The sequence below is a fragment of the Myodes glareolus genome, chromosome 6 (genome assembly GCF_982192425.1).
Source record: "Myodes glareolus chromosome 6, mMyoGla1.1, whole genome shotgun sequence".
Lineage (NCBI taxonomy): Eukaryota > Metazoa > Chordata > Mammalia > Rodentia > Cricetidae > Myodes > Myodes glareolus.
Window position 1 is genome coordinate 91,277,042 of NC_142031.1, and position 23,959 is coordinate 91,301,000.

General features: G+C 45.6%; 1 pseudogene; it reads right to left on the reverse strand.

Moving 5' to 3' along the window:
* LOC146894344 (intraflagellar transport protein 172 homolog) overlaps nucleotides 1-19,840 on the reverse strand; it is a 22,878-nt pseudogene extending 3,038 nt beyond the window's left edge.
* Between the last annotated feature and the right edge of the window lie 4,119 nt (nucleotides 19,841-23,959).

Sequence of the window (23,959 nt, forward strand, 5' to 3'; positions counted from 1 at the left end):
TCACCTTATCAGCCAGTCCCAGCCCCATTCCAGATCCTATGGCTTCCTTAGAAAGACAGCTAAAATTGGTGATGCCAAGTCGTGAACAATCATGCAGAGAAGACAGAACAATACCTTGGCCTTGGCCACAGCGATACACTCATCCCAGCGGTGTAGCTCCTGGTACATGTCCATGGCCACCTCCACTGCATTCTAAGGGTTAAGAGCATTCACACAAAAGAAAGAGGACCCCGGGAAGGCAGACCATCAATACATCCTGCTCAGACTGTCTAAGATGCCAGGCATGAACATGCTGTGTGTGTGTGCATCAAAAACTGAACTGAGTGCTTTGCACATTTTAAGCCCAAGATCAACCACTGAGCTATGCACCTGACTCAGTGTTAAATTTATTATAGACTACTGGACTCCTTGTTTGCACAGGTACTCAGAGCAATTTATCTTAATGAAGGCTCCTCAGACTATGTGTTTTGGGTGCCACAAAAACTTGGATCTACCTTGTGCATAAAATTGCAAAGATCAATAAACAAACAAACAAGTAAATAAATGAAATAAAAGGTTGCAAAGACACGTTCTGGAGTAGATAGGAGCTAAGATACTTTTTGAAAGGAAGAAGAAATTAAAACCAAAGAAGGATGTTTGCCTAGATAGAGACTAACAGAGGAGGCTGGGCAGTGGTGGCGCACACCTTTAATCCCAGCACTTGAGAGGCAGAAGCAGGTGTACCTCTGTGAGTTTGAGGCCAGCCTGATCTATAGAGCGAGTTCCAGGACAGGCTCCAAAGCTACATAGAGAAACCTTGTCTTTAAAAAAAAAAGACTAACAGAGGAGAAACTGAAAAACCTAAAGAAGGCATGGGATGAACTCTCTAAACCTAAAAGTTCTCTCCCAACTTTTGGAAGTCTTGGTCTTTCATCGTTTTTCCCCTCCCAAATACCCTCTTCCATCCTGCTCCTCACCTTCCCTTACCTGTTCCGAGAAGATCATCTCTGCCAATTTGTAGTTCTTTTCCAGCATGGCCAGTCGTGCTCGGACCTGATAGAAGTCAGTTCCTTCTCCACCCTACAGGGAAAAGGAGGTTTGGTCATTCAGCGCAGGTGGACACAGGAAGGCCAGGAGGACATGGGGGCTAACAGACTTGAGAAGCTAAAGATCTTTCAGGGACTTAGCAGCCTGAGGTTTCACAGGCAATTTCAAAGTGGGTAGGGTGGAAGCTAGAGAGGCTGGGAAAGTAGGAATCAGGAAGAAAACTAACAGAAACTCCAGCTTGGGAGACTGAATGAAGCAAGAGGATGATACTTGCATATTCCCTGGACACCTGATCTGCAATCTCATTGGTCTCATGCAGAAATCGAGCTTTTGTCACATTACCCAAAGCAGAAAAGCACCTGCAGCACAGAGGCAATGACACCACGTTACATTAGTACAGGGCTGTCATTCAGTCACTGGTTCAACAAACAGGTAGTGGCATTTAGTGTGCGCCGACACTGCTGACTGTCACAGAAAGCCCACAGAGGCACAGGAAGGTAAAAGCCTTGCTCTCGGGGAGAGAATGAAGAGTAAAATGAGCAGCTGCCACAGGGGCCGAGACCACTGAAACTGGCTGGGACCGGAACACAAGAAGCAGCTAGTCACTGGCCAGGCAAAAATATGCTTACTGCTAAAGTGACAAGTCTGTTAAGGAGGGAACCAAGGGTTTTCTCATTGGATTTCAGGCTTGTTCTGTAAGAGGGAATTCACATCTGGTGCTGTAAAACTGGCCCAGAGTCTGTGATCGGGAAGTCAAAGGCCCTAGCTGGGAAGTGACTGCTGTTACTTTTTGCTAAATGCACATGATGTGCTCACCAGACTGCCTTCCAAATAATTACGTTTATGCCCTCGATCAGTGCTGCGGTCAGCATTGGTCAGAGGAGCTTCTTCGTGTAGTGGCAAATGTAACTGCAGGGGACATAATTGGTCAGAGTAATGAGGGTGGGGGACTGTTGAATGCTCAGCCTAAAATGGCACATATGTATCAAAGTTCAGGGGACATCATGGAAGAGGGAATGGGACGAATGTAAGAGTTGGAAGAAAGGGAGGATGTTGTCTTCCAGGTATGACATGGCTCTGCCATGTGGGGACTGGCATAGCCTGTTATGGGGATGGAGACACTCAAGAGGCCCCAGCTCTCCCTCAGAATCTAAGGGCAATTAATGGTTGGTGGGGGAGGGAAAGACACTTCTTTAGTGGTGTGGCCACTGGTAAGGTGCCCACACTTATATAAGCAATCCCTCACCCACCCATGCTCCTGTAAGCAACCCCTCACCCACACCCCTGTAAACAACCCCTCACCCACACCCCTGTAAGCAACCTCTCACCCACACCCCTGTAAGCAACCCCTCACCCACACCCCTGTAAACAACCCCTCACCCACACCCCTGTAAACAACCCCTCACCCGCACCCTTGTAAGCAACCCCTCACTCACACCCCTGTAAGCAACCCCTCACCCATACTCCTGTAAGTAACTCCTCACTCACACCCCTGTAAGCAACCTATTACCCACATCCCTGGTAGCAACCCCTCTCTCACACCCCTGTAAGCAACCCCTCTCTCACACCCCTGTAAGCAACCCCTCACCCACCCATGCTCCTGTAAGCAACCTCTCTCTCACACCCCTGTAAGCAACCCCTCTCTCACACCCCTGTAAGCAACCCCTGACCCACCCATGCTCCTGTAAGCAACTCTAAAAGAAACTCACGGAATCATCAAAAGCCAAAGGTAGCAGAGGGGCTAGCTGGGAAGAAGGGGATCAGAGGCAGTGAGAGGGGACGGGAGAGGGCAATGGGGTGAATATGGTAAAAATGAATTACACACCATAAGGAAGCCCATTAGTGTATATGCTTAATCTATGCCAATAGAAAAAAAGTTAAGGGAGTTAGTCATGGCAAGACATGGCAGAGCGGATGGCTGTGCAACACACGCCCAGCAAGGATGAGGAGGGCATGCTCAAAGCCAAGGGGTAAGATGTGGCTAGAAACTGCTGGGCGAGCAGATAACTGGCCTAAGAAAGAAGCAGAGGCAAATACTTGCACCCCTGGCCACAGCAAGCATTCTGGGTTTTATATGGAATATAAGAGTAAACTACTGGAAAATTCTAGGCAAAAACAGTTATACAACACAGAGGGTTTATGGTTGTTGTTTTATGTACAGGGTCTCATGTAGCCCATGCTGGTCATGAACTCATTATATAGTCAAGGAGTTTCTGATCCTCCTGCCTCCACTTCCCAAATGCTGAAATTATAGGCATGTGCTATAATTTCTTGCATATGTGGTACTGGGGATCAAAGCCGGGCGTCACGTGTGCTAGGCAAGCCCCAGGCCTCTAATTGATAGTCTTTTTTAAAAAAAATAGTATTTATTTATTATGTATACAGTATTTGGCCTGCATGTATGCCTGCATGCCAGAAAAGGGCACCACATCTGATTACAGATGATTGTGAGCCACCATGTAGTTGCTGGGAATTGAACTCAGGACCTCTGGAAAAGCAGCCAGTGCTCTTAACCACTGAGCCATCTCTCCAACCTCTAATTGATTGTCTTAAAAATTATTTTAGTTATTGTTTGTGTGTGTGTGTATTACATGTGGGTGAATGCAGTGCTTGGGGAGTTGATTCTCTCCATCTACTGTGGACTCTGGGGATTGAACGCTCATCAGTAGTAGGCTTATGCAGCAAGACCTTTTAACCACTGAGCCATCTTGCTGGTCCTGTATTGATGGTTTAAAAAAATGTTCATTTTATGTGTATGGGCATTTTGTCTGCATATATGTCTATGTTCCATGTGGTCTGTACACCACATGCATGCCTGGTTTTCCCCAAGGCCAGAAGAGGGCTTTGGATCACATGGACTGGAGTTACAGAAGACTGTAAGTTTCTAGGTGAGTCCTGGGAATCAAATCCTGAAGAGCAACCAGTTCTCTTAACTGATGAGTCATCTCTCTAGCCCCTTAGTTTTTTTTTTTAAAAAAAAATAGGTCAAAAGTCATGGCACAGGTTTTTAACCTAAGCACTGGGAAATCTGAGAAGATCACTGAGTTTGAGGTCAACTTGCTCTACACTGTGGGTCCCCACTGTGTGATGGACAGATTTTGAAGGACAAGGCTAACATCAGTAAGGCTAAGGAAGAGGCTTTTGTACAACTGAGTGTGGGAGATGCTGGTGGTCTGCACTGGTGGTCGTATGGCTAGGCCAGATATCAGACTTGGAATATGTGTGAAGACTAAGACCTATGCTGGGATGTAGCTCAGTTGGTTGAGCACTCTAGTGTTCACTAAGCTCTGGATTTGGTCCCCACCACTGAATAAACTAGGCGAGGCAGTGCAAGCCTGCAATCTCAGCACTGAGAGGAAGAGGCAGGAGGATCAGAACCCCAAGGTCACCCTTGACTATATCTGAAATTTGAGGCCAGCATGGGCTGCACAAGACTTTGCTTAAAAACAAAATCTGAAAAAACAAGACAAAAAACAAGACTGGGGCTGGAACGATGGTTTAGCAGTTAAGAGCATTTGTTGCTCTTGTAGAGGACTAGAGTTTGGTTCCCAGCACCTACAAGGCAGCTCACAACCATCTGTAACTCCAGTTTCAAGGGATCTGATGCCCTCTTCTGACCTCCATGGGTGCCAGGCATACATGCGTACCTATGTAAAGCAAAACAGTCATACATGTAAAAATAAAATACACCTTAAAAGGTAAAAAGTAGACAAATAGATAGAGAGAAAGAGGGATGGAAGGGGGGACAGAGGGGGGGGAGAGGTAAATAGACAGACAGACAGATAGACAAGGTAGGGACCTTAGGACTTGCAGACAGTTTACATGGGGTCGAGGGAGGAGGGGTGTATATGAAAAAACTCAAACTGTTTCTGGAAAGCAGCTGACATGACTGAGCCCTTACATCTAAGTCTTTTGCAGATTTTCTTGTTCTTCACCACAATTACCATCACCACTTTCCTTTCTAATACTGTGTGGTAAATGCTGTCATCAGTGCCCCCAGTTTATATGAAGAAAACCAAATCCCATGGTTGGAAAGGATGAATGACCTAAGTGTATACAAGATGAAAAGTTGAACCAATGTTTGATCTCAAGGAATCTGAGGTCCCAAATGTGTTCATTACCTCTGTGCCATACCCAGGAAAGACACAGAGGTATGTTTAAAATGCTTGGGCAGGCTGCAGAGATGGTTTAGTGGTTAAGAGTGTGTACTGCTCTTGCAGAGGACCTGAGTTCAATTCCCAATACCTACATATGAAGGCTCACAACTGCCTGAAGCTCTCGCTCCAGGGGAATCCTACACCTCTGACCTCTGCAGGGACCATCATTCATGTGGCCACACCCACACATGGACCCTCACACAGACACATGTGGCAGTGTAGATGAGACTGCCTCCCACAGGCTCAGGTGTTTGAAGGTTTGGTCCCCAGGAGGTGGAACTGTTTGGGAAGGATTGGGAGGTGTGGCCTTGTTGGAGAAGGGGTGAGGGTGAGGCTTTGAGGTTTCAAAAGCTTTCTGCCATCTCCAGTGCTGTGTTTGCTGGTTCCAAGATGTGAGCTCTCTGCTGTCCAGGCCGCTATGCCTGCACTGCACCCATCATGGATTCTAACCCCATGGAACTGTAAGCTCATTTCGTGCTTCTTTTATAGGCTGCCTCAGTCACGGTGTTTTGCCACAGTAATAGAAAAGTGACTAAAACACACCCAGCTCAAAGTAACTAAATCTTAAAAACATAAAACCTTAAATATATAAACAGTAATAATACAGACAAGAAACAACCTGTTAAAGGAGAACTTTGTAAAGGAGAAGCTAAAACATTAGGGCATATTCATATTAGGGACGGCTCTGCAATCAGGAGTGTGGACTGCTCTTGTGGAGACTGGGGTTTGGTTCCAGCACCTTTATCAAGGTGGCTCACGACCGCCTGGAACTCCAGCTCCAGAAGGTTCAACACTCTCTTCTGACCTTGGCAGGCACTGGCACTCATGTGCACAAACCCACACATTGACATTCTTACTCACAGAATTTAAAACTATTTTTTAAAAGATACATTGATCTAGAGTAGGAGGGTGTTTGCAGTAAGTGCACCGGGGAGGCTCATATTGTTGGTGGGGTGTGTGGGGAGCAGTGCCCACACACAGGACAGAAGCAGCCCATAGGTGACTACCCACAGGCCTCCTAGTTGCCAGCATTCAGTTCCAAGCACTCTCACCTCTCAGCAGTGTGGAGCTGCCTTGCCTCCAGGGCCAGTTTGCTCAAGGTTTTCCACATTGCCTCTGTTTCTGGGGTCATCTCCAGGGTCTCCAAGAAGGTTGCTGCCCTGGAGAGGGAGGGAAGAAAGCACAGGAGTGAAGCAGGATCTCGAGGAGCAGAGAGGAACCCTGGTGCTGCTGGGGCAGCAGGAGGGGGGAAGAAAGGCTCCTCCCATGATTACAGGGCCCCACTGAGCAGTCACTGCAGGCGTCCCCTATGCCCACATCGGCTCACCACCACACTGGTTGTCAGCAGCCTCTCACCGGGTGTAGTTGCCGTCATCGATGGCTGTTCCAAACTCAATCAGGCCCTCATCCAAGGTGTAGGCCGCAGTCATCACACCCTCGGTCACCATCACCTCTGTCTTCCCTCCACCTCGCTCCAGACCTACAACGTCACCCTGCACAGTATACAAAGAGTGGCATTCAGTTCTTCAGTTGTAAACAAACTAAGGGGTGTGTGTGCACGCACAGACTGTGGGTGCTCGTGTGACTGCGTGTGTCCACATGACTGTGCTTGTACATGTGAGCACGCCAGAAGACACACTCGGGTGTCATTCTTCAGCTGCTTCCACCCTTTCTTTCTTGAACCAGGATCTCAGGTTGGCCCTGGAATTTACCAAGTAAGCTGGGCTGAGCCCGAGGGGTCTCCCTGTCTCTGCCTCTCCAGTTCTGGGATTTGAGTGTGTAATGCTTCACTTTCTTGCTGAATGTTCTGGGGCTCAAACTCAGGTCCCTCTACTGGAACAGCAAGCACTTTACCAAACGAGTTATCTTCTCAACTCTTAGACTGATATTCTTTTTAAAGTATATTATTTTGTCGGGCAGTGGTAGCACACACCTTTAATCCCAGTACTCAAGAGGCAGAGGCAGGTGGATCTCAGTAAGTCTGAGGCCATCCTGGTCTACAGAGTGAGTTCCAGGATAGCCAGGGCTGCACAGAGAATCCCTGTAATATATATATCTATATAATTACTTTTTCACATTTATTTATTTAGCATGTGTTTGTCTATTCATGTGGGCTCTGAAGACTGAACTCAAGTAATCAGACTTGGCAACAATCACCCTTATCCATGGAACCATTTCCCCAGGCCCCAGACTGAGATATTTTTGAGGGTCCTCCAGTTAAATTACAACTTGAACCCGAACCCAGAACATACTTTTTCTTTTCATGCACTGCTCAGTTCATGTGACAAAATCACTAAGAATGTTCCCTACCTCTATGCTACCCATCCCTTTTTAAAAAATTTAAAAAGACAAACAAAACAAAATACATCAGTAAAATGACATTTTTTCGCTGGGTGGGTGATGGCACACGCCTTTAATCCCCAGGATCTCTGTGAGTTCAAGGCCAGCCTAGGCTACAAGAGCTAGTTTCGGGACAGGCTCCAAAGCTACAGAGAAACACTGTCTCAAAAATCCAAAATAAATAAATAAAAAATTTTAAAAAAGGGAACAGACAGAAGAGCAAAGGCCAAGAAGCTAAAAATCTGAGCAGCAGGAAAGGGGGTGCTGCTCTGAAGGCGAACACATGAATCCGAAAATGAGCCTCGAGCCCTTCAGCACGTGGATGGGCTGAGTCAGAGTCTCTTGAGTAAACCTGGCCCCTGTTCTGTAGCAAAGGGCATCAAAGCAAGTGGAGCACAGCCTTAACATGGATTCTGACTGCTACAGAAGCAAACAACCATCTCAGCAGGAAAACAAGCAGAGACTGCCTTCAGAGTGACATGTGGGTGTATGTGTGCAAGCACACGCAATATAACACAACCAATATGAAAGAATAAATTGTAATTATAAATAATAATTTTAGGTCTTTAAGCATTTTAGATATTAAAAATAGCAGTTATAGATAATGCTTTTTAATAAAATTAAATATTGCATATTTGAAGATATAAAGATGACATGGAAAATTAACTAAGGAAAGACTGGAGTGGCTGGGCACACTGGAAAGAGAATCAAATCAAATCTTATGGGAGTGAAGCCTGTGACGTTGAACAAGGACAAGTTCCTCTTGTGGCATAAGCAGCAGACAAGGAAAAGAGTGAGCCCATGAACTGAGGATGGGTCTGAAGATGTCATCTAGAATGTTCATGGAGCAGGAGACACAGGAGAAGCTGGAAAGGCAAACAAGACAGAACAAGAAACGTAGCATATGCTGAGTTAGAATTCCCGGGAGAATGGCAACAGCATTCTGAGAGAATGGCTGAGAAGTTCCCAAGACTGAGCGCGATGTGTGTGTTTGGAACTACATGAAACACAACATATGCTGCATGGGATATCATTTAAATTCATGTAAAAAGGCCGGGGTACAGCTCAGACTAGAGAATTCACTTCTAATGCACAGGTTCAGTTGCTAGCCATCCACGGCAAAAACAACTCCCAAACCCTCTAACCCGATGGGTGGCCTGTGACTTCAGGCTGCGAAGACAGCCTGAGCCCTGAAATTTGAGGCCAGTCTGTGCTATATGGCAAGACCCCTTCATGAGGAAAAATACTATGTACAAAAATTGTAGTCAAGTGTCAAAACATCCAGAAAAAAAAAGTAGGTTTTAGGAGCAACCAAAGGGGCTAGAGTGGACAGCTCAGAGATTAAGAACACTGACTGTTATGGCAGAGGGCCCAAGCTTGGTTCCCAGCACCCAAGATAGGCACTCACAGCAAGTGGCCTGTAACTCCAGCTCTGAGGGATCTGGTGCCCTCTTCTGGCCTCAGCAGGTACTGCACACATGTGTACAACATGCAAGTTATCTATTGGGATAACATGTTACAAAAAGCTAAGAAAAGTTAGCTGTCAGTCTGAAGTTGGGTACTGAGTCCCAAAGTGTTTCTTAAAACAAAACTAAACAAAGCTACTTTCATATTATCAAAACCTGAGAGAGTATAATCTTCCACTAAAGAGACCCTCACCGAAGGGATTTCTAAGTGATATTCTCCAGGCAGAAAAATAATTCCTGACGGGAGACCAACACTGCAAGAAGGAAAAGTAGGAAGAAATGTGCTGGTGGGAAATCTAAGTTCTGTCCATACAAGGTAATAACATCATAAATCACGTGCGGTGGCCAGTGCTTGTGATACCAGCACTCAGGGAGGTCAGCCTGGGTTACAAGTTCCAGTTCCAGGTCATTCAGGGAGGAAGGAGAGGAGAGAAAGAACGAGAAATTGAATATGAATGATGCCCATTTTGGAAGTTAGAAAAAAATCTTAATAGCAAGGCATGGTGGCCTAGGTCGGTAATGCCAGCACTCAGGCACTTAGGAGGTAAAGGCAGGGGAAGGGGAGGAGGGGAGGAAGTGGGAACTGGGATTTGCACGTAAAATGAAAAAAGATAGTTTGTTTCCTTTCTTAAATAAATAAATATTTTCTAAAAAAAAAAAAACCCAAAACCCAAAACCAAAATAAAACAACAACAAAAACAAAAACCCACACACAAAAAAAAGAAAGAAAAACACAACAAAATAAAAAGCCATCAAAACAAAAGGAAACCCTTTACTACTGGAAGCACAGTGGTAAATACATGTGCAGTGTGCTTGAAGCCCGGGTTTGATTCCAGTGCAGCAGCAGCAGCAGCAACAATGAAGATTAGCACTAAGAACTAGAGAGAAGGTTCGACAGGTAGAGGCGCCTATTGGCCTACATTCACTACCAGGACCCGCATGGTGGGAAGAGCAGACTCCCACAGGTTGTCCTCTGGCTTCCATAGATGCATACACAAATACACAAAATAAATAAATGTAATTTAAAAATTTAAAGATTAGAATGAAAATACTGTTCAACAAAGAAAAAAGAGAGGTAACCAAAGTCAAAGCCTTGCAAGGTCCTATATTATTTGTGGCGAGAGAAAGTTACATGGTAGCTAACTTGAGCCTTCAAGGGCCTGCATATGTGTGTGGTATGTGTATGGTGTGTGTATATGGTGTGGTGGTGTGTGTGTGTGTGTGTGTGTGTGTGTGTGTGTGTGTGTGTATTGTGTGCGTGCGTGCTATGTGTGTGGTGTGTGTGTGGAGGATGTGTATGGTGTGGTGTGTGTGTGTGTGTGTGTGTGGTGTTGTGATGGGACAGCAAAGAATGTTTGATGTGAAATTTGAAAAAGGAGGGATTTTGAATGGCCAAGAACAAGGACAAGGATGATGGCATGGAACCATTCCTCCTACTAGGGTCTATCTTCTAGACTACAAAGAATGCCATATGGTGACTTCATATAGTCCCAGGGCCACTGGAATGTGGCCTCATCTCTAGGAACGCAATACAAGGTCAGGAAACGCAAGCAAGGATAATTCTGGAGGCCAGGCCAGTATGGGGAGGGGGGGTGAACGTTTCGCTTGCCAGTTTTATCACAGCGATTGTGGGTGGTGGGTAGGGAACACCACATGGTCTCACATACTTCTCCTTGGAGCGCTAGTGAGTTAGAGCGACACGTCTGGGCCTCCTGGTACCAACATACCCTGATAGAGGACATGGTGACTCTCTCAGGTGCCTCAATGTTGTACCACACACATAAGCTGTTTCGGTTCTGGGCTACCAGCACATCACTCCCGGGAACCCACTGCACGTAGGAGCAGAAGTTGAGGATCATTGTCTTGGAGCAGCTTTCAATATCATATAGATGCAGCTGGAGGAGGAGACAGCACAGTTAGGAGGGCATGTGGTGATGTCATTTAGTTCTGCCCATTTTCCCCATGGTAAAATAACCCACCAGTCAGTTATGTGTTGAGTTGCCAGCCCTTGGAGTTTGTGCTAAGTTGGTATATCCTGACTGGTCGAGTATGAGATGACCACACAAGCTACGACCTAATTCAAGGTATGGTCAGGTGAAGGTCAAACTATAGAGTATAGGTTCTTAGCGTAACCCTGGGCCAGATTAACAGGTAAGGCTACCAAACAAAACTAAGTGAGCTGACAGTCTGCAGTGTGTGTGGCTCTCACTGGAATGAAGCATCACAAGAAAAGTGAACCTTTGGTGATGCCACACTGACAAGAGACTGTGTAAGTGCTAGAAAGGGCTGCTCGAGTCAGTGTCCATGCCTTCAGCTAAGTGTGCCTGAAGCACACTGCGGCAGTGGGACTGGGCAAAGGGCAGCTGGACCTGAGGAGGGGAAGCAGCTTCACGAGGACACAACCTGTAAACAGTCTGTCAGGGTACCTAGGACAGCTTCTGACAGGGTATAGACTGTCCTTGGTCCACTTTGCTATGCTAATGGCATGTGGAACCAAGAACTTATGTCCTGCATTGCCCCCATAGACCTGGTAACAGCTTGTGTACCAGCCCAGGCCTAAAACCCTAGTAACCCCTCTCACGCAAAGTTTCCAATCCCTGAAGAGAAGCTTGTGCCCAGTCTCATTAAGTTCCGGCCAATCCACACGGCTCTCATGACTGATAGTACCAATGTTGTAGCCGCCAATCAGATCCACTGCAAAGAAGACATGGTAAGAAGAGCGAACCCCTCCATGTAGAGGGCTGCAGTTGGTCTCTAGAAGGCTGGTTTGATAATCATGTTGGGATTTAAGAACATTTTATCAATTCAGGGATTTCGATGGGGACCACAAATGACCAATATCGCACAATTTTTCTAAGATGCTTAAAAAACTGGATCTTAGCCAGGCAGTGGTGGTGCACGCCTTTAATCCCAGCACTCAGGAGGCAGAGGCAGGTGGATCTTTGTGAGTTCGAGGCCAGCCTGGTCTACAAGAGCTAGTTCCAGGACAGGCTCCAAAGCCACAGAGAAACCCTGTCTCGAAAAAAAAAAAACAAAAACTGGGTCTTGCCAAGTGTGGTGGCACCTACTTTTAATCCCAGCACACAGGAGGCAGAGGCAGGTGGATGTCTGTGAATTTGAGGCCTGCCTGGTTTACCGAGAGAGTTCCAGGACAGTCAGGAACAGCACAGGCTACACAGAGAAATACTGTCAATAAACTTGTCTAGAATTATAAATGTTTTACTTGGCTTTATAGGCAACTAGATAGAGGATCTCATGGAGAAATGGTGATACATGCTATAACCCAGCCCTCAGAAATCTGAGGCAGAAAGAGTGGGGGTTTGAGGCCACGCCCTTTCAGGTAGGCCAGCTCCAGCTGCCTTGTTTGACTCTGTCTTGAAAAGACAGTGAAAGAGGGTGACCGTGTTACTGAGTACCAGAGAGAGCTGATGAGTGAAGTGACCTGGTGATGTCACCCTGGCTGCGAGGAGTCACCAGAGCAATGGATGCACAAGTGAGACGACGGAGAAGGAAGCCTCTGAGGAGAGCTAGGCTCAGTGAAGCTCAGTGGCTCACACCCAGAGCTCAAGCACAAGGCAAAAAGGCTGAGGCAGGAGGATGCTCAATGGGACCAGCTGGCACACAGACTGGTAACCTGGAGACATAGAAATTATGACAGTAGACATGGTGACTCATCCCTATAATCCCAGTACCCAGGGGTCTGAGACAAGAGGCCCAGGAATTCAAAGCCAGTCAGGGCAACGTGAAACCCTGCCTCCAAACACTGAAAAACAAAACGGTAACCAAAGCCAAACCAAACCAAGTCATGTTAGAGCTTCCAGGACCCCATAGGGACCCTGAAATTATATATAAAATTTGATATATATGCATTTTCCTGGGAAATGTCTATAATTTTCTTTACATTAAAAGGGACCGGTGACTCAGAGGACCGACTGTCATTTTACATATATTGAAATGAACCCTGCGGCCCAAGCGAATGGACAGGTCTGAGGTCTCAGAGTTATCACCGCCACGAGAATTAGGCCTCCTGGCCTACATATCATTCCCACTGCAGATACCTGCATTTCTGAACTCAGATGTGAAATGTAATATTCATGAAATAGGAAACTATCTTAAGAAGAGGCCCATATGTATACGAAAGCTTGACTTATGACAGGGATGGTATAACAAATTAGTGGGCTTTCAGTAAATGGTTAAACAGATGGAAAAAATAAAGTTAAAACCCTACCCACATCACATACAAAAATAAATTCTAGATGGAAAGCAAAACTTAAGAATGTTAAAAATATAGGAGGGAATATGGGGAAAAGTTTTTAAATGAGACCTCAAAAATCAGCAATTTTTATTACTATCATTTTGACAGCACTGGTGATTAAACACAGGGCTCCCATGCACTCCGCCACTGAACTATATCCCTGGACTCAATTTGTGTGTGTGTGTGTGTGTGTGTGTGTGTGTGTTTGTGTGTGTGTTTTGAGACAGGGTTTCTCTGTGGCTTTGGAGCCTGTCCTGGGACTAGCTCTTGTAGACCAGGCTGGTCTCGAACTCACAAAGATCCGCCTGTCTCTGCCTCCCGAGTGCTGGGATTAAAGGCGTGCGCCACCATCGCCCCCGGCTTAGACTCAATTTTTTAAACTAAGAATTAGTTAATTACATTTTTAGCTCTTTGTTTCTAGTTTGCAAGGAGCACAGGTGGGAGTCAGAAGACAGCTTGCAGGAGTTGGTTCTCTCCTGAGGGACTAAACCTGAGTCATCAGGCTTGGATGAGTATCTTTAGAGGCTTTAATTGGCCCTTCAATTAATATTTAAAGGTGTGTGCTACAGGGCCCGAGTCTGATCCTTTAGACCCACACAGTGGAAAGGAGGGATCTACCGCCTCAGTGTGTCTTTTTTTTTTTTTCCAAGACAGAGTTTCTCTGTGTACCTTTGGAGCCTATCCTGGAACTCGCTCTGTAGACCAGGATGGTCTTGAATTCACAGAGATCCACCTGCCTCTGCCTCCTGAGATCTGGGATTAAAGGAGTGCGTCACCACTGCCCGGCTTCTCAGGTTGTCCGTTGACTTCTACTTCAGTGCCATGGCATACATGCTTCCCCCAACTGGTTCCATTACATAAATAACTATAATAAATTTTTAAATGTCTCAATACTAAAGATACCTAAAAGAGCCACACATACAGAAAAAAAAATTCTACAATGTAAGTAACCATCAGAGGTTATATATGTAAAAATTTCACATCTCTAACAAAGAGACCACCTGACTTTCACAATGCATAAGGGATGAGAAATTGGAAGTCACAGAAGAGAAATCCAAGTGATCAATAAGTAAATGAAATGGCATTGCACACACACCGTGCATTTCAAGTCCTGGAGAGGATGTGCAAGAATAGGAACTCTGACTGGAGAGGAACAGACATTGATCGTCCTCTTTGGAGAGCAATGGGAGACTCTTAGTGAGGCTGAAGGCACAGCTGCTCCTCTATGATTCAGCAATTCTGCTCTAAGCGTGGACCTCAGCAAGTAGCAGTAATGTGATTAAAACCACACCAAACAACACCCCCCCCCAAACAATTAGGGGTTGAAGAAATGACTCAGTGGTTAAAAGTACTGACTTTTCTTCCAGAGGACCCAGGTTCAATCCCCAGTACCTACATGGCAGCTCACACCCACCAAGTTCCAGGGATCCCAATGCCCTCTTTTGACCTCCAAAGGCGTAAGGCATGCACATGGCACACAGACATACATGCAGGCGAAATATCCATACAACTAAAATAAATAAACCTTTAAAAAACTAATACTCAGCAGGCTGTGGCAGCACACACCTTTCGTCCCAGCACATGGAGGCAGAGGCAGGTGGATCTCTCTGATTTCGAGGCCAGCCTGGTCTACAGAGTGAGTTCCAGGTCAGCCTGGGTTACACAGAGAAACCCTGTCTCAAATAAAAGAAAACCAAACCAAACCAAACCAAACAATGAAAAAAAACCCAAAACAAACAAACAAACAAAAAAACCCTCTCTCTAAATGCCCATGAGTAAGAGATGAGGTAAAAAACTAAATATAAAAGCAACAAAAAGTTATGATTTAACAGAACTAGGCATGGGTAAGCAAGTATTAACAATATGTCATGACCATCAGCAGCTGGAATTTATTAACGATTATGTGGCAGGGAAGGATCTGAGTGCTTTATCTGACATAGGTACTATCTTCTTTCACTCTGTGGGTGAAGACACTAAGAAAGACGAAGTAACTTTGGTAAGCTCACACAGCAGTAAGTACGGACAGGGTTGCTGACACCAGCCCCATCCTTACAGACACACTATGTGGCATGCTCGTCTCTCTACCTTCTGCACGATCCTAAGCTAGTCTCAGTTCTTCCTGCCATGCCTGGAACATTTGGTGACAGAAATCATAAAGTGGAGATTCATAAATGAAACACTTGCGAAATGCAAATTACGTTTCTATTGTTACTAGTTACTAATAATAAGGGTTATTAATAACATAAATATAAAAAATACAGCCCTTCCAGTTCTAAAGAGTCTAGGATTTGATGATGTCTAAACAGGAAAATTCCTAAATTTGCTAATAATTCTTCTCTGCTGTTCACAACTTGCTGACCCTAAGATATATGACGAGAGAACATGGTAATTCTATGGACAGGCCTTCTGATAGGTCTGAGCATGAATGTATCCATAGCCAGACACTTCATAAAGGCATACCCACAGGGACTTAAACATTTCCTCTAACACTGTAAAAATGAGGTTACATATTTACCTGGTGCCTTTCAGCTTCATCACTGAATACGATCCCATGATACACAAGTGCAATACAGGTATCTGTGTCAGTACTAAAGTTATAAAAGCATCTTACCTATAGCAATAGTCTTAATATCAACAAGATAAGCCAGTTTCTTATTATCTTCCATTCCTCGCTGGCACCTCTCGCTGATACGGACGCTGAAACATGAAACAACAAGGTAAGGTAAAATGGGCTTAGCTAGGGTCTTCTTGAGGGTTCTGAAATACCACACGGGATAACATTTTTAGCCTGATCTGGGGACACACATTTTAGAAGTCCCAAAGGAATCCTTCTGGATTTCCAGGGTTCAGTTACCTGATGAGGTGCGGGTTCATGAATTCAGTGCGTACAGAACCCAAGGAGTCCTTACTCCCATATTCCACCAGGGTCAGCTCTCCAGCATTGAAGATCATACACACCTGGGGAAGAATGGAGGCGATGTGGAGAGAAGTGGGGGAAGGGGCACTGTAGTTCACATGACCTCTCCCTGTCTTTTCCTGTTTCATCCCCACCCTTTACCTGCAGTCTCCCCATCCCTTGCCACTCAACCCTCTGACTAGAAGCGGGAATGGGACTTATTGAAATGGGGACAGGGAATCGAGGCTGCTCACATTCTCATTTTCAAAGAAATATTACTCATTGCCATCAGATCCCTGCCAGGCTATCTGCAAAGTGAGGAGAAAACGTCAGAGACGATGTAGACAATTACACAAGACAAAGTTGAAGGATGTCAGTGGCAAGGAAGAGAGATGACGTTCAGTGAGGCTTTGACGTTACACAAAAGGTGCTGTATCAGACTCTTGCCCTGATTCTCTTATTTCCGAGAGAAACAGCAGCAAAAACCAGTCTGACTGTGGAAGTTTATATTCCAGGAAATAATATCAGAATGGTATCTTTTGGGGAATCTTACTTCTTGGGGCCCTGCGTCTTCAGAATTAGCAAGCCAAGACATCCCGTTACCCACCCTTCCTCTCTCGGTTCCTACCTCACTGAGGCGGTTAGTGTTCACGTCTCCAAGCAGCAACGTGTCCGATGTGTGGGCCACCAAGTACCGTTCCTTCCCCAGGATCTTCACCTCTTCTACCTCATAGCCATAGTGGGACTTGAGCACCACCCTGGTCCCTGAAGACAGGTTCTTCACTATCACCTGGGAAGGGACCAGTCCAACCCATCAGGCTTTCCCGGCGCAGGAGAGGAGGGAAGGTGCTCTGGCCCCTCACCCAACTCCAGGATACCTTGTTTCTCCCTCGGCCCAAGACGCTGTTGATAAGGACAACCTTTGCATCCACACAGGGGTTTGCTACCTAGGAAATACTTCCCCATGCTCTCCTAGGCTGTCCATGACTATTCGGTTCTGAGAGCTCTAGTGGGTAACACTAATCACTCTTTACCTACGAAGACAGAATACTATATATTGTCACTGTTATATAGTTATGTTCCTATTATTATCGTTATTAGATCATCACGTGCCTAAGATGACCTCCAATTGGCCATCCTCCTAAGTGCTAAGATTTTCTTTCTTTTTCTTCCTCTTCTACTTCTGATTTTTTTCTTTTTTGAGACATGTAACCGTGGTTGGCCTGGAACTTGCTATATAGACCAGGCTGGCCTCAAACTCACTGGCCACATACCAGACCACAATGTCTCTTCAAAAAAGAATTTGAATTACGTGTGTGAGTGTGTACAAAGGTGAGTGCAGGTGCCGGCAGATGTCAAAAGAGGGTGTTACATTCCCAAGGCTGAAGTCCCAGTGATTGTGAGACACTAACATGGCGCTGGGAACTGAACTTGTGTTCTCTGTAAGAATAGTAAGAGCCGTATCTCTGACCCTGGCACGATGTCTTACAGATAAATTACCTTTGTACTCTCAGTCCTTAACAGATCTAACAACAGTAGAGAAAGGATAAATGTTTCTGGAGAGACTGGAAAGATCCAGGAACAAATCGGTAATAAACGCCAGGGAAGGGAAGTGGGAGAGTGAGACACGTGTCTCTGGGACAACAGAGTCCTGCGGCATTACAATTTGCCCGTGATCCTGCTCATCCACAACTCTAGTGGGTGGCGCTGAGGACAGCTTCACAGGGGGAGTTACAGGTGCCAATCCCTGCACTCTTGAGCCTAGTGCGTAAACTTTGCTTACAATGGGCTAGAACAACTACATAGCAGGAGGGTTGCCAGAAGTTGTTCTGACACATTCAGTTCCTTACGACAACTCTGTCAGAGGGAGGAAGGTTAAATGTGACACTGTGGCTGTGGCCAGCAGGTGGGGGAAATGTAAGAACAGATGAGCCATGAGAGGTCTCAGCATGATAGGCCATCAGCTGCTCACCTGGCTGGGTCCCACATACGTCAGCTCAAATTTGTTCTTGTAAATACTCCTTTGGAGGCAGCAGTCAAACTGTTCCACCCCACCACAGAGGGTGCCCTGAGAGAGAGAGGGACAGCATGGAAGGCAATGCATGGCGCACTGGCTGTGGACGGCACTGGCTGTGGACGGCATCGGGATATACCCCCAAGACCTCAAACCTCAGTGTCACAATCTAGACAGAAGTGGCCAGCAAAAGGGTGGGCAGGTTTTGAACATATCAGAAAAAAAAAGTGGCAATCCTAGGACTTACAGGGATCACATGTGGGTTGGCAATGAGGGAAAAGTCAGGCCATCCTGGACAAGCGTGTCCCTCAGGGCCTCCTGGAAAGTCTAAGTTTCCCTTTCCTGCCTTTAACAGTATTTTTTAGGTTAAGTCACAAGGCAGCTGGAGTTCTCTTGTGTCAGAGTAGAACGACTCCCTTGGCACAGGGAGTATTTTATATTTTACTGTAGTGTGGAGACAGTCGCCAGTACAGACAGGGGCTCCTAATAACACACCGCACAGAGCCGGGAGCCGTCCCGCTTCCATGCCAAGGCTGTGATGGTGTATAAGTTGGCAATCTCCTTGGGTTTGGCCTCTTCCCAGATGCTTCTTCGAGGACTCCAGTTGAACACCCAGAGTCTAGAAAGGTAAAGAGTGAAAACAGGCTAGCACTAATAGGGAAACATCTCACTCCATCAGAAAGGGAAGCAAATGCAAAAGGGCAGACCAGCGAGGCAGCCTAACGGGAGGGGGAAAAAGTGCGGGGAGTTGAGAGAGTAGGGGTGAAACGAGCAGGTAAGAAGATGGATGTCGGGCATGGTGGTACACGCCTGTAATGGCCAACAGGTGAGAGGCAGAGGCAGCAGGATCACTGTAAGTTTGAGGCCAGCCTGGTCTACCTAGTGAGTTCCAGGCTAACTGGGGCCACAGAATGAGACCTTGTCTCAAAAACCAACAACAACAGAAAGGCCAGAAGTAGAGACAACAGGACAGCAGGACAAGTGAGGCAAACGGACTGCCAGGAGTGGGAAGAGGATGAAACAAAGTGTAAGAGGCAAAGAAGGATGGAACCTAAGGAGACACGCAAGACTGGAAGGACATAAAGACAGACAGACAAAGAGGAGACCTAACCCTAGCTGCTTGGCTGTTTCTTTATTCATTCACCAAACGGCGGCTACGTTACAGACCATGCCAGTGCAGGCACTGGAGATGAAGACAGCTACTCAGCCTTCTTCTCAAACTACAACACAATGGCATAGTGGGGATGAGGCAGGGGGACACGGGGAACGTGATGGCCTCTGCTGTGGAGTCCAGGCTGAGGCAGCACAGCACATCCTGAAGCTGTCAGCATGCCAGCAGACGACAATCTGAGAATCCCTTTCAACAGACATTGCTTTTGTCCAGGTTCCCGCTGCGGTTCAGAACAACTTGGCTAGGGCAGAGCTCACAGAGAAAGTAGAAGATGCAACTGGCCGGGGGCCCTACCTGTCGTAGCTTCCTAGCACGACAGACTGGCCTCCGGGACTTGCTGCAGCTGTGGTGAATTCACGCTCCTGAGGGTCACGGCTGTAGTCGAAAGTCTGTAGCATGTGGCCTTCCTTTCCATAGGCTACAATTCTCCGATCACAGCCTGCAGCCACGATGCTGTTGGTTGCCCAAGCCAAGGCATACAATGGGCATGGGTGGTTAACCAACTTCCCCTGAGACAGAATATTTCAATTGTTCGCTGCAAATGCCAGCCTAGAAACTGTCCAGCCTAGCAGCTGATCCACACACTGTTGACCATCCTACCCTGGAGAGAAAATAAACCTTCCTGCCAGCATTTCCCCACATCAACACGCCCTAATTCTGAAGGCTTTACAACCTGTCTCTGTATCATGAGCACACACATGCCATGTGTACACTGGTCGTGTACTCACAGTGGTGAGAGACCTATTTGACAAGAACTTTAAGTCTTTGAAGAAAGAAATTGAGGAGGATACCAGAAAATGGAAAGATCTCCCTTGCTCTTGGATTGGGAGGATCAACATAGTAAAAATGGCAATTCTACCAAAAGCAATCTATAGATTCAATGCAATCCCCATCAAAATCCCATCAAACTTCTTCACAGACCTTGAGAGAACAATAATCAAGTTTATATGGCAAAACAAAAAACCCAGGATAGCCAAAACAATCTTATACAGTAAAAGAACGTGGGGGGCATTACCATCCCTGACTTCAGACTCTATTACAGAGCTACAGTATTGTAAACAGCTTGGTATTGGCATAAGAACAGAGAAGTCGACCTATGGAATCGAATAGAAGACCCGGATATTAGCCCACAAACCTATGAACACCTGATATTTGACAAGGGAGCTAAAGGTATACAACGGAAGAAGGAAAGTGTCTTTAACAAATGGTGCTGGCATAACTGGATGTCAACCTGTAGAAGAATGAAAGTAGATCCATATCTATCACCATGCACAAAGCTCAAGTCCAAATGGATTAAAGACATTAACATTAATCTGACCACTTTGAACCTGATAGAAGAGAAAGTGGGAAGTAGTCTACAAGATATAGGCACAGAAGACCACTTCCTAAGTATAACCCCAGTAGCACAGACAATAAGAGAATCAATAAATAAATGTGACCTCCTGAAACTGAGAAGCTTCTGTAAAGCAAAGGACACTGTCAGTAAGACAAAAAGGCTACCTTCTGACTGGGGGAAGATCTTCACCAACCTTTCATCAGACAAAGGTCTGATCTCCAAAATATACAAAGAACTCAAGAAACTAGACACTAAAACTCTAATTAACCCAATTAAAAAATGGGGTACTGATCTGAACAGAGAATTCTCAACAGAAGAACTTCAAATGGCCAAAAGACACTTAAGGTCATGCTCAACCTCCTTGGCGATCAGGGAAATGCAAATCAAAACAACTATGAGATACCATTTTACATCGGTCAGATTAGCTAAACTCAAAAACACCAATGATAGCCTATGCTGGAGAGGATGTGGAGTGAGGGGAACACTCATCCATTGTTGGTGGGAATGCAAATTTGTGCAGCCACTGTGGAAATCAGTGTGGCGGTTTCTCAGAAACTGGGAGTCAACCTCCCTCTGGACCCAGCAGTTCCACTCCTGGGAATATACCCAAGAGATGCCCTATCATACTACAAAAGCATTTGTTCAACTATGTTCATAGCTGCACTATTTGTAATAGCCAGAACCTGGAAACAACCTAGGTGCCCCTCAATAGAAGAATGGTTAAAGAAGGTGTGGAACATACATACTTTAGAGTTTTACTCAGCGGTAAAAAACAATGACATCTTGAATTTTGCATGCAAATGAATGGAAATAGAAAACGCTTTACTGAGTGAGGTAACTCAGACCCAAAAAGAGGAATATGGTATGTACTCACTCATAAGTGGATTCTAGCCTTAATTAAAGGTTTTTGAGTCTATAATTCGTGACCCTAGAGAAGCTAAATAAGAAGGTGAACATGAAGAAAATCTTATAGTTATCCTCTTGGATATTGGAAGTAGACAAGATTGTCAGGCAAACTTGGGTTCATGGGGGGTGGGGGTGGAAGTAAGTAGAGATGGTTAGAGAGAAGGGAGAGGGGGAGGATTGGGGAGAGCTTGGGGGAATGGGATAGGGGGAAGGGAGGAAGGATGGATATGGGAGCAGGGAGGTATATATCTCAACTAAGGGAGCCATTTTAGGGTTTACGAGAGACTTGATTCTGGAGGGGTTCCCAGGCCCAAGGACAGGTCCCCAGATTGTTCCCTGGGCAGCAGAGGAGAGGGTTCCTGAACTGGCCTTGCCCCATAACCATACTGATATTTTGCATATCACCATAGAACCTTCATCTGGCGATGCATGGAGATAGAGAGAGAGACACACATTGGAACACTGGACTTAACACCCTAGGTCCAAATGAGAAGCAGAAGGAGGGAGAACGTGAGCAAGGAAGGCAGGATCAGAGGGAACCTTCACCCGACGATGGATGAAGATAGAGACGGAGACCCACATTGGAGCACTGGATTGAGCCCCCAAGGTCCAAATGAGGAGCAGAAGGAGGGAGAACATGAAAAAGGAAGTCAGGACCTCGAAGGGTGCGTTCACCCACTGATACAAGGGGACTGATCGAATGAGAGCTCACCAAGGCCAGCTGGACTAGGACTGAACGAGCATGTGATCAAACTGGATTCTCTGAATGTGGCTCACATGGGGGCTGACTGAAAAGCCATTGACAATGGCACTGGGTCTTGTTTCATCTGCATGTACTGGCTTTTTGGGATCCTGGTCTGTTTGGATGCTCACCTTCCTAGACCTGGAGGGAGGGGGGAGGAACTTGAACTTCCCACAGGGCAGGAAACCCTGACTGCTCTTAGGACTGGAGAGGGAGGAGGAAAGGAAGGGGGGGGAGCGGTAGGGTATTGGGAGGAGGGGAGGAAGTGGAAATTTTTATAAACAAATAAATAAGTAAATTTAAAAAAATTTAAAAAATGGAATATTTGGGGACATAAAAGAAACAAATTATCGATATATGTTAAAAGATGGACAAACCTCAGAAAAACCTGCCCCTCCAAAATAAAAAGCTGAAGTGAATTAAGTCAGCCTCTGAGAGACGATGTCATGATGCATTCACATAAAATGTCCAGAAGCTCCCTGACTCTCAGGTGGAGAGCAAGAAGAAGCCAGGAAATAAGTAATAAGAACTAAATAAGTAAGAGTAAGTAAAGAAATAGTCCTCTTTGGAAGTGATAGAGGTCTTATAAAATAGCAGTAATGGTCCCGTAAGTCCACAACTATTCTAAAATGCACTGAATTATGCATTTTTAATAAAAGTGATTTGGGATATTTTTAAGCCAATCAGTCAATCAAACAGGACACAAAACTTAAACAGCAATAGCAAAATATGTGGTAGCTAGCTTGCTGATTTTCTGTTTTCCTTGTTAGACTTGCCTCCCTTCCTCAGAGTTGCCCTTCGACTCGGCCCAGCAAAGGTTGGCTCTTTCTAAAATTCAGCAGGTAACTCTGCAGTTCCCACCCCTGCCTGGATTGAACTGTGAATCCAAGCCGTGGAACATTGTCTTCAGTGATATATATATATATATATATATATATATATATATATATATATATATATATATATATATATATATTCCTACATCCTTGGACAGCGTGAGCCTCAGGCTTGTACTTCTCCATTTCCAAATTGCTAGCGGTAATTTCCATCAGAAGCGATCATCTGTCTTTCTTAGCCTAGCAGATGATACCCAAATGTTATCCTCATCCATCAAACTGTCAGGATAATTGTTTATAAAAACATCCGAAGCTACTTGTCACAGAACATCAGCTAACTCAGTCCAAACAAAACATCCCTCATGTGAAGGAGAGAGAGCCCTGCTGACATTTATGGTGATCCAGGTTCACAAACATCCAAAGATGAACAGAAACCTGTGTGTGTGGGGGGGGGGGTGAGACTACCACCTTGCAATGCTAAAATGGATCTCAAGGGATTTAATTTTCCTAAGTGAAATTTTCTAAGATGGTTTTGATAATGCAAAAACAAATCAGTTCTGTCCTAAAAGACCTACCTAGGCTTTTAAGTTTCCATTGTGATGTGATGCAAAGAAGGAGCATGAAAAGTTTACCTACATCACTGCAACCCTGTGATTGCAGAGTTAGTTACCGGAGTAGAACCGTGACTTTGCAGCCAAGCTCCCCTGTGATGGAGGTGGAGCTGGGGGTGGGTTTTAGTTCCTATCTAAGGAGGAGCTGACTCCCATCACTGCGGTTATTTCCAGCAGAGCCCTTGCCTCCGACATCCCTCTGC